Source organism: Anomaloglossus baeobatrachus, unplaced genomic scaffold, assembly GCF_048569485.1.
Source record: "Anomaloglossus baeobatrachus isolate aAnoBae1 unplaced genomic scaffold, aAnoBae1.hap1 Scaffold_998, whole genome shotgun sequence".
NCBI classification, from domain to species: Eukaryota; Metazoa; Chordata; class Amphibia; order Anura; family Aromobatidae; genus Anomaloglossus; species Anomaloglossus baeobatrachus.
In genome coordinates this window covers 18,042-29,143 of record NW_027445402.1, presented here as the reverse complement: position 1 = coordinate 29,143, position 11,102 = coordinate 18,042, and the positions used below count along the sequence as shown (strand labels likewise).

Genomic DNA, 11,102 nt, shown 5'->3' with positions numbered 1-11,102 from the left:
ACTTTGTCCAAAAGGGATCTATTCCATTCAATTGCAAATGATCTAGATAAGACAGAGAACTGCAGCACGGGGACATAGCCGAGTTGGTCAGGTTGAGTGGTGATGAGTTTGCTATTTGGATGAATAAAGAAAGTCAAAAGTGTGAAAGATAAAAAACAAAAGGAGGAAGTGTGAAAAGTGAATGGGCCAAATTGAGGTGCATATGAAGACGTATGCTTTCTTCCAATTCATTAAATCGGGCTAATATGAATCAGGTGAATTGAGTTCTGCTTTTGGAAACTGGGTTAAGAAGGGGTGCACCGTTCCTGGAGGTACTGCAATACCAGGTCAATGCGTGGAGTGGACAGAGCAAGCTCTTTTTCCATCTCCCTGTTCTAAAAATCCATTTAATATATGGTCCCCAGATAGGGGACGTATCAGATATTAAACTGATAAGAACAGATACTACACTTGATCTTAGCCAAAAGGCCGAGAAGCGATAACCAGAATTGGTTTGGGCCTCGAGTGGCACCCTGGCCTATGCCGGACACATCTTAGGGAGAGAGAGCGAGAGGGAGACAAACCCACGCCTACACAAGACATTTTGTCACCCAAGCCAACCCTTGAAAAGGCTGCTTTGCAGAGCCAAAACAAGAAGAATGGTGCGTTTTGCAGCCGCCGCCCACTGCAATGAATCTGAATAACTCCTCCTTTAGGGCGCAAGCAACTCCCCTCCCCCTTGCAGTCTTTCCAATTCACGATACAAAAAGACGGACAGGACAGGTTGCCTGACTTTCCGTCACTGCCACCCTTTGCCATCCTTACCCGTAGAAAGCCCTTTCATCATCCCCAAACCCTAATCTTTTCCCTTTCCTTCCCAGCCCCCAAACCCTGCCCTCTGTACCTTTCTCACCACCCGCTTCCCTTCTCCTGTCATCCCCCTACCACCCGGGAAAAAAAGAGATTGCCCCCTCCTTCCACTAGCCCACCCTCCCACCCAAAGAACAACTTCTTCTGCGCAGCTTGTTTTCTAGGCAGCAGCGCTATTGTGATGTCATCGGGGGGCATTGTGACAAGCCGCCAGTGTTCCGTCTCTTCATGTTGTGCACAGTTCAAACGGAAAATACATCAACAGGCAGACTACAGAAAAGCTTACTATCAAAGGTTAGAGGGGGGCTTTCTCAGAGGGCTTTTTACAGTTTTTCTATTCCCAATTAGCCGTTTAAGTGTACTTATTGAAAGTAGTAATTCTTTCATAGGCCGCCCTTTCTTAGTATTTGACGTTCCTTATATTGCGGTATGAGGCTTCGCAGTAGGTTGCAAACATTCATCACCCATGACTGTCCCCAATTGAGCTCAGAAGCTCAATGTCTATCATGACCTCTCTTTTAGAATGTCCAAGAGCAAGCAAACTATTCCTCCAGGAGAGGGCGCCAACAGACTACTAAAGAGATCATCATTACTCAAAGAAAACCCCAAAAACCAATGCATGATAGGAATAAACAGGTAACTTTCTTTGGAGTGGAAGCGGAGAGATCGCACCAGATGCCAATTCTAGATGTTATCACACCTGTGGTCACTGCAGCAGCAGGTGAATCCACTTTGTCCAAAAGGGATCTATTCCATTCAATTGCAAATGATCTAGATAAGACAGAGAACTGCAGCACGGGGACATAGCCGAGTTGGTCAGGTTGAGTGGTGATGAGTTTGCTATTTGGATGAATAAAGAAAGTCAAAAGTGTGAAAGATAAAAAACAAAAGGAGGAAGTGTGAAAAGTGAATGGGCCAAATTGAGGTGCATATGAAGACGTATGCTTTCTTCCAATTCATTAAATCGGGCTAATATGAATCAGGTGAATTGAGTTCTGCTTTTGGAAACTGGGTTAAGAAGGGGTGCACCGTTCCTGGAGGTACTGCAATACCAGGTCAATGCGTGGAGTGGACAGAGCAAGCTCTTTTTCCATCTCCCTGTTCTAAAAATCCATTTAATATATGGTCCCCAGATAGGGGACGTATCAGATATTAAACTGATAAGAACAGATACTACACTTGATCTTAGCCAAAAGGCCGAGAAGCGATAACCAGAATTGGTTTGGGCCTCGAGTGGCACCCTGGCCTATGCCGGACACATCTTAGGGAGAGAGAGCGAGAGGGAGACAAACCCACGCCTACACAAGACATTTTGTCACCCAAGCCAACCCTTGAAAAGGCTGCTTTGCAGAGCCAAAACAAGAAGAATGGTGCGTTTTGCAGCCGCCGCCCACTGCAATGAATCTGAATAACTCCTCCTTTAGGGCGCAAGCAACTCCCCTCCCCCTTGCAGTCTTTCCAATTCACGATACAAAAAGACGGACAGGACAGGTTGCCTGACTTTCCGTCACTGCCACCCTTTGCCATCCTTACCCGTAGAAAGCCCTTTCATCATCCCCAAACCCTAATCTTTTCCCTTTCCTTCCCAGCCCCCAAACCCTGCCCTCTGTACCTTTCTCACCACCCGCTTCCCTTCTCCTGTCATCCCCCTACCACCCGGGAAAAAAAGAGATTGCCCCCTCCTTCCACTAGCCCACCCTCCCACCCAAAGAACAACTTCTTCTGCGCAGCTTGTTTTCTAGGCAGCAGCGCTATTGTGATGTCATCGGGGGGCATTGTGACAAGCCGCCAGTGTTCCGTCTCTTCATGTTGTGCACAGTTCAAACGGAAAATACATCAACAGGCAGACTACAGAAAAGCTTACTATCAAAGGTTAGAGGGGGGCTTTCTCAGAGGGCTTTTTACAGTTTTTCTATTCCCAATTAGCCGTTTAAGTGTACTTATTGAAAGTAGTAATTCTTTCATAGGCCGCCCTTTCTTAGTATTTGACGTTCCTTATATTGCGGTATGAGGCTTCGCAGTAGGTTGCAAACATTCATCACCCATGACTGTCCCCAATTGAGCTCAGAAGCTCAATGTCTATCATGACCTCTCTTTTAGAATGTCCAAGAGCAAGCAAACTATTCCTCCAGGAGAGGGCGCCAACAGACTACTAAAGAGATCATCATTACTCAAAGAAAACCCCAAAAACCAATGCATGATAGGAATAAACAGGTAACTTTCTTTGGAGTGGAAGCGGAGAGATCGCACCAGATGCCAATTCTAGATGTTATCACACCTGTGGTCACTGCAGCAGCAGGTGAATCCACTTTGTCCAAAAGGGATCTATTCCATTCAATTGCAAATGATCTAGATAAGACAGAGAACTGCAGCACGGGGACATAGCCGAGTTGGTCAGGTTGAGTGGTGATGAGTTTGCTATTTGGATGAATAAAGAAAGTCAAAAGTGTGAAAGATAAAAAACAAAAGGAGGAAGTGTGAAAAGTGAATGGGCCAAATTGAGGTGCATATGAAGACGTATGCTTTCTTCCAATTCATTAAATCGGGCTAATATGAATCAGGTGAATTGAGTTCTGCTTTTGGAAACTGGGTTAAGAAGGGGTGCACCGTTCCTGGAGGTACTGCAATACCAGGTCAATGCGTGGAGTGGACAGAGCAAGCTCTTTTTCCATCTCCCTGTTCTAAAAATCCATTTAATATATGGTCCCCAGATAGGGGACGTATCAGATATTAAACTGATAAGAACAGATACTACACTTGATCTTAGCCAAAAGGCCGAGAAGCGATAACCAGAATTGGTTTGGGCCTCGAGTGGCACCCTGGCCTATGCCGGACACATCTTAGGGAGAGAGAGCGAGAGGGAGACAAACCCACGCCTACACAAGACATTTTGTCACCCAAGCCAACCCTTGAAAAGGCTGCTTTGCAGAGCCAAAACAAGAAGAATGGTGCGTTTTGCAGCCGCCGCCCACTGCAATGAATCTGAATAACTCCTCCTTTAGGGCGCAAGCAACTCCCCTCCCCCTTGCAGTCTTTCCAATTCACGATACAAAAAGACGGACAGGACAGGTTGCCTGACTTTCCGTCACTGCCACCCTTTGCCATCCTTACCCGTAGAAAGCCCTTTCATCATCCCCAAACCCTAATCTTTTCCCTTTCCTTCCCAGCCCCCAAACCCTGCCCTCTGTACCTTTCTCACCACCCGCTTCCCTTCTCCTGTCATCCCCCTACCACCCGGGAAAAAAAGAGATTGCCCCCTCCTTCCACTAGCCCACCCTCCCACCCAAAGAACAACTTCTTCTGCGCAGCTTGTTTTCTAGGCAGCAGCGCTATTGTGATGTCATCGGGGGGCATTGTGACAAGCCGCCAGTGTTCCGTCTCTTCATGTTGTGCACAGTTCAAACGGAAAATACATCAACAGGCAGACTACAGAAAAGCTTACTATCAAAGGTTAGAGGGGGGCTTTCTCAGAGGGCTTTTTACAGTTTTTCTATTCCCAATTAGCCGTTTAAGTGTACTTATTGAAAGTAGTAATTCTTTCATAGGCCGCCCTTTCTTAGTATTTGACGTTCCTTATATTGCGGTATGAGGCTTCGCAGTAGGTTGCAAACATTCATCACCCATGACTGTCCCCAATTGAGCTCAGAAGCTCAATGTCTATCATGACCTCTCTTTTAGAATGTCCAAGAGCAAGCAAACTATTCCTCCAGGAGAGGGCGCCAACAGACTACTAAAGAGATCATCATTACTCAAAGAAAACCCCAAAAACCAATGCATGATAGGAATAAACAGGTAACTTTCTTTGGAGTGGAATCGGAGAGATCGCACCAGATGCCAATTCTAGATGTTATCACACCTGTGGTCACTGCAGCAGCAGGTGAATCCACTTTGTCCAAAAGGGATCTATTCCATTCAATTGCAAATGATCTAGATAAGACAGAGAACTGCAGCACGGGGACATAGCCGAGTTGGTCAGGTTGAGTGGTGATGAGTTTGCTATTTGGATGAATAAAGAAAGTCAAAAGTGTGAAAGATAAAAAACAAAAGGAGGAAGTGTGAAAAGTGAATGGGCCAAATTGAGGTGCATATGAAGACGTATGCTTTCTTCCAATTCATTAAATCGGGCTAATATGAATCAGGTGAATTGAGTTCTGCTTTTGGAAACTGGGTTAAGAAGGGGTGCACCGTTCCTGGAGGTACTGCAATACCAGGTCAATGCGTGGAGTGGACAGAGCAAGCTCTTTTTCCATCTCCCTGTTCTAAAAATCCATTTAATATATGGTCCCCAGATAGGGGACGTATCAGATATTAAACTGATAAGAACAGATACTACACTTGATCTTAGCCAAAAGGCCGAGAAGCGATAACCAGAATTGGTTTGGGCCTCGAGTGGCACCCTGGCCTATGCCGGACACATCTTAGGGAGAGAGAGCGAGAGGGAGACAAACCCACGCCTACACAAGACATTTTGTCACCCAAGCCAACCCTTGAAAAGGCTGCTTTGCAGAGCCAAAACAAGAAGAATGGTGCGTTTTGCAGCCGCCGCCCACTGCAATGAATCTGAATAACTCCTCCTTTAGGGCGCAAGCAACTCCCCTCCCCCTTGCAGTCTTTCCAATTCACGATACAAAAAGACGGACAGGACAGGTTGCCTGACTTTCCGTCACTGCCACCCTTTGCCATCCTTACCCGTAGAAAGCCCTTTCATCATCCCCAAACCCTAATCTTTTCCCTTTCCTTCCCAGCCCCCAAACCCTGCCCTCTGTACCTTTCTCACCACCCGCTTCCCTTCTCCTGTCATCCCCCTACCACCCGGGAAAAAAAGAGATTGCCCCCTCCTTCCACTAGCCCACCCTCCCACCCAAAGAACAACTTCTTCTGCGCAGCTTGTTTTCTAGGCAGCAGCGCTATTGTGATGTCATCGGGGGGCATTGTGACAAGCCGCCAGTGTTCCGTCTCTTCATGTTGTGCACAGTTCAAACGGAAAATACATCAACAGGCAGACTACAGAAAAGCTTACTATCAAAGGTTAGAGGGGGGCTTTCTCAGAGGGCTTTTTACAGTTTTTCTATTCCCAATTAGCCGTTTAAGTGTACTTATTGAAAGTAGTAATTCTTTCATAGGCCGCCCTTTCTTAGTATTTGACGTTCCTTATATTGCGGTATGAGGCTTCGCAGTAGGTTGCAAACATTCATCACCCATGACTGTCCCCAATTGAGCTCAGAAGCTCAATGTCTATCATGACCTCTCTTTTAGAATGTCCAAGAGCAAGCAAACTATTCCTCCAGGAGAGGGCGCCAACAGACTACTAAAGAGATCATCATTACTCAAAGAAAACCCCAAAAACCAATGCATGATAGGAATAAACAGGTAACTTTCTTTGGAGTGGAAGCGGAGAGATCGCACCAGATGCCAATTCTAGATGTTATCACACCTGTGGTCACTGCAGCAGCAGGTGAATCCACTTTGTCCAAAAGGGATCTATTCCATTCAATTGCAAATGATCTAGATAAGACAGAGAACTGCAGCACGGGGACATAGCCGAGTTGGTCAGGTTGAGTGGTGATGAGTTTGCTATTTGGATGAATAAAGAAAGTCAAAAGTGTGAAAGATAAAAAACAAAAGGAGGAAGTGTGAAAAGTGAATGGGCCAAATTGAGGTGCATATGAAGACGTATGCTTTCTTCCAATTCATTAAATCGGGCTAATATGAATCAGGTGAATTGAGTTCTGCTTTTGGAAACTGGGTTAAGAAGGGGTGCACCGTTCCTGGAGGTACTGCAATACCAGGTCAATGCGTGGAGTGGACAGAGCAAGCTCTTTTTCCATCTCCCTGTTCTAAAAATCCATTTAATATATGGTCCCCAGATAGGGGACGTATCAGATATTAAACTGATAAGAACAGATACTACACTTGATCTTAGCCAAAAGGCCGAGAAGCGATAACCAGAATTGGTTTGGGCCTCGAGTGGCACCCTGGCCTATGCCGGACACATCTTAGGGAGAGAGAGCGAGAGGGAGACAAACCCACGCCTACACAAGACATTTTGTCACCCAAGCCAACCCTTGAAAAGGCTGCTTTGCAGAGCCAAAACAAGAAGAATGGTGCGTTTTGCAGCCGCCGCCCACTGCAATGAATCTGAATAACTCCTCCTTTAGGGCGCAAGCAACTCCCCTCCCCCTTGCAGTCTTTCCAATTCACGATACAAAAAGACGGACAGGACAGGTTGCCTGACTTTCCGTCACTGCCACCCTTTGCCATCCTTACCCGTAGAAAGCCCTTTCATCATCCCCAAACCCTAATCTTTTCCCTTTCCTTCCCAGCCCCCAAACCCTGCCCTCTGTACCTTTCTCACCACCCGCTTCCCTTCTCCTGTCATCCCCCTACCACCCGGGAAAAAAAGAGATTGCCCCCTCCTTCCACTAGCCCACCCTCCCACCCAAAGAACAACTTCTTCTGCGCAGCTTGTTTTCTAGGCAGCAGCGCTATTGTGATGTCATCGGGGGGCATTGTGACAAGCCGCCAGTGTTCCGTCTCTTCATGTTGTGCACAGTTCAAACGGAAAATACATCAACAGGCAGACTACAGAAAAGCTTACTATCAAAGGTTAGAGGGGGGCTTTCTCAGAGGGCTTTTTACAGTTTTTCTATTCCCAATTAGCCGTTTAAGTGTACTTATTGAAAGTAGTAATTCTTTCATAGGCCGCCCTTTCTTAGTATTTGACGTTCCTTATATTGCGGTATGAGGCTTCGCAGTAGGTTGCAAACATTCATCACCCATGACTGTCCCCAATTGAGCTCAGAAGCTCAATGTCTATCATGACCTCTCTTTTAGAATGTCCAAGAGCAAGCAAACTATTCCTCCAGGAGAGGGCGCCAACAGACTACTAAAGAGATCATCATTACTCAAAGAAAACCCCAAAAACCAATGCATGATAGGAATAAACAGGTAACTTTCTTTGGAGTGGAAGCGGAGAGATCACACCAGATGCCAATTCTAGATGTTATCACACCTGTGGTCACTGCAGCAGCAGGTGAATCCACTTTGTCCAAAAGGGATCTATTCCATTCAATTGCAAATGATCTAGATAAGACAGAGAACTGCAGCACGGGGACATAGCCGAGTTGGTCAGGTTGAGTGGTGATGAGTTTGCTATTTGGATGAATAAAGAAAGTCAAAAGTGTGAAAGATAAAAAACAAAAGGAGGAAGTGTGAAAAGTGAATGGGCCAAATTGAGGTGCATATGAAGACGTATGCTTTCTTCCAATTCATTAAATCGGGCTAATATGAATCAGGTGAATTGAGTTCTGCTTTTGGAAACTGGGTTAAGAAGGGGTGCACCGTTCCTGGAGGTACTGCAATACCAGGTCAATGCGTGGAGTGGACAGAGCAAGCTCTTTTTCCATCTCCCTGTTCTAAAAATCCATTTAATATATGGTCCCCAGATAGGGGACGTATCAGATATTAAACTGATAAGAACAGATACTACACTTGATCTTAGCCAAAAGGCCGAGAAGCGATAACCAGAATTGGTTTGGGCCTCGAGTGGCACCCTGGCCTATGCCGGACACATCTTAGGGAGAGAGAGCGAGAGGGAGACAAACCCACGCCTACACAAGACATTTTGTCACCAAGCCAACCCTTGAAAAGGCTGCTTTGCAGAGCCAAAACAAGAAGAATGGTGCGTTTTGCAGCCGCCGCCCACTGCAATGAATCTGAATAACTCCTCCTTTAGGGCGCAAGCAACTCCCCTCCCCCTTGCAGTCTTTCCAATTCACGATACAAAAAGACGGACAGGACAGGTTGCCTGACTTTCCGTCACTGCCACCCTTTGCCATCCTTACCCGTAGAAAGCCCTTTCATCATCCCCAAACCCTAATCTTTTCCCTTTCCTTCCCAGCCCCCAAACCCTGCCCTCTGTACCTTTCTCACCACCCGCTTCCCTTCTCCTGTCATCCCCCTACCACCCGGGAAAAAAAGAGATTGCCCCCTCCTTCCACTAGCCCACCCTCCCACCCAAAGAACAACTTCTTCTGCGCAGCTTGTTTTCTAGGCAGCAGCGCTATTGTGATGTCATCGGGGGGCATTGTGACAAGCCGCCAGTGTTCCGTCTCTTCATGTTGTGCACAGTTCAAACGGAAAATACATCAACAGGCAGACTACAGAAAAGCTTACTATCAAAGGTTAGAGGGGGGCTTTCTCAGAGGGCTTTTTACAGTTTTTCTATTCCCAATTAGCCGTTTAAGTGTACTTATTGAAAGTAGTAATTCTTTCATAGGCCGCCCTTTCTTAGTATTTGACGTTCCTTATATTGCGGTATGAGGCTTCGCAGTAGGTTGCAAACATTCATCACCCATGACTGTCCCCAATTGAGCTCAGAAGCTCAATGTCTATCATGACCTCTCTTTTAGAATGTCCAAGAGCAAGCAAACTATTCCTCCAGGAGAGGGCGCCAACAGACTACTAAAGAGATCATCATTACTCAAAGAAAACCCCAAAAACCAATGCATGATAGGAATAAACAGGTAACTTTCTTTGGAGTGGAAGCGGAGAGATCGCACCAGATGCCAATTCTAGATGTTATCACACCTGTGGTCACTGCAGCAGCAGGTGAATCCACTTTGTCCAAAAGGGATCTATTCCATTCAATTGCAAATGATCTAGATAAGACAGAGAACTGCAGCACGGGGACATAGCCGAGTTGGTCAGGTTGAGTGGTGATGAGTTTGCTATTTGGATGAATAAAGAAAGTCAAAAGTGTGAAAGATAAAAAACAAAAGGAGGAAGTGTGAAAAGTGAATGGGCCAAATTGAGGTGCATATGAAGACGTATGCTTTCTTCCAATTCATTAAATCGGGCTAATATGAATCAGGTGAATTGAGTTCTGCTTTTGGAAACTGGGTTAAGAAGGGGTGCACCGTTCCTGGAGGTACTGCAATACCAGGTCAATGCGTGGAGTGGACAGAGCAAGCTCTTTTTCCATCTCCCTGTTCTAAAAATCCATTTAATATATGGTCCCCAGATAGGGGACGTATCAGATATTAAACTGATAAGAACAGATACTACACTTGATCTTAGCCAAAAGGCCGAGAAGCGATAACCAGAATTGGTTTGGGCCTCGAGTGGCACCCTGGCCTATGCCGGACACATCTTAGGGAGAGAGAGCGAGAGGGAGACAAACCCACGCCTACACAAGACATTTTGTCACCCAAGCCAACCCTTGAAAAGGCTGCTTTGCAGAGCCAAAACAAGAAGAATGGTGCGTTTTGCAGCCGCCGCCCACTGCAATGAATCTGAATAACTCCTCCTTTAGGGCGCAAGCAACTCCCCTCCCCCTTGCAGTCTTTCCAATTCACGATACAAAAAGACGGACAGGACAGGTTGCCTGACTTTCCGTCACTGCCACCCTTTGCCATCCTTACCCGTAGAAAGCCCTTTCATCATCCCCAAACCCTAATCTTTTCCCTTTCCTTCCCAGCCCCCAAACCCTGCCCTCTGTACCTTTCTCACCACCCGCTTCCCTTCTCCTGTCATCCCCCTACCACCCGGGAAAAAAAGAGATTGCCCCCTCCTTCCACTAGCCCACCCTCCCACCCAAAGAACAACTTCTTCTGCGCAGCTTGTTTTCTAGGCAGCAGCGCTATTGTGATGTCATCGGGGGGCATTGTGACAAGCCGCCAGTGTTCCGTCTCTTCATGTTGTGCACAGTTCAAACGGAAAATACATCAACAGGCAGACTACAGAAAAGCTTACTATCAAAGGTTAGAGGGGGGCTTTCTCAGAGGGCTTTTTACAGTTTTTCTATTCCCAATTAGCCGTTTAAGTGTACTTATTGAAAGTAGTAATTCTTTCATAGGCCGCCCTTTCTTAGTATTTGACGTTCCTTATATTGCGGTATGAGGCTTCGCAGTAGGTTGCAAACATTCATCACCCATGACTGTCCCCAATTGAGCTCAGAAGCTCAATGTCTATCATGACCTCTCTTTTAGAATGTCCAAGAGCAAGCAAACTATTCCTCCAGGAGAGGGCGCCAACAGACTACTAAAGAGATCATCATTACTCAAAGAAAACCCCAAAAACCAATGCATGATAGGAATAAACAGGTAACTTTCTTTGGAGTGGAAGCGGAGAGATCGCACCAGATGCCAATTCTAGATGTTATCACACCTGTGGTCACTGCAGCAGCAGGTGAATCCACTTTGTCCAAAAGGGATCTATTCCATTCAATTGCAAATGATCTAGATAAGACAGAG

General features: G+C 46.2%; 7 non-coding genes across 7 annotated transcripts; all 7 read right to left on the bottom strand.

Moving 5' to 3' along the window:
• Positions 1–289: 289 nt before the first annotated feature.
• LOC142289680 (U2 spliceosomal RNA) lies at positions 290–480 on the bottom strand. Its single transcript, XR_012750130.1, has one exon. It is a non-coding gene; the product is annotated as a U2 spliceosomal RNA (small nuclear RNA).
• Positions 481–1,867: 1,387 nt separating this feature from the next.
• Positions 1,868–2,058, bottom strand: LOC142289679 (U2 spliceosomal RNA). Its single transcript, XR_012750129.1, has one exon. It is a non-coding gene; the product is annotated as a U2 spliceosomal RNA (small nuclear RNA).
• Positions 2,059–3,445: 1,387 nt separating this feature from the next.
• Positions 3,446–3,636, bottom strand: LOC142289677 (U2 spliceosomal RNA). Its single transcript, XR_012750127.1, has one exon. It is a non-coding gene; the product is annotated as a U2 spliceosomal RNA (small nuclear RNA).
• Positions 3,637–5,023: 1,387 nt separating this feature from the next.
• On the bottom strand, positions 5,024–5,214 carry LOC142289676 (U2 spliceosomal RNA). Its single transcript, XR_012750126.1, has one exon. It is a non-coding gene; the product is annotated as a U2 spliceosomal RNA (small nuclear RNA).
• A 1,387-nt stretch (positions 5,215–6,601) lies between these two features.
• LOC142289675 (U2 spliceosomal RNA) lies at positions 6,602–6,792 on the bottom strand. The gene has a single exon (XR_012750125.1). It is a non-coding gene; the product is annotated as a U2 spliceosomal RNA (small nuclear RNA).
• A 1,387-nt stretch (positions 6,793–8,179) lies between these two features.
• On the bottom strand, positions 8,180–8,370 carry LOC142289674 (U2 spliceosomal RNA). The gene has a single exon (XR_012750124.1). It is a non-coding gene; the product is annotated as a U2 spliceosomal RNA (small nuclear RNA).
• Positions 8,371–9,756: 1,386 nt separating this feature from the next.
• On the bottom strand, positions 9,757–9,947 carry LOC142289673 (U2 spliceosomal RNA). The gene has a single exon (XR_012750123.1). It is a non-coding gene; the product is annotated as a U2 spliceosomal RNA (small nuclear RNA).
• Between the last annotated feature and the right edge of the window lie 1,155 nt (positions 9,948–11,102).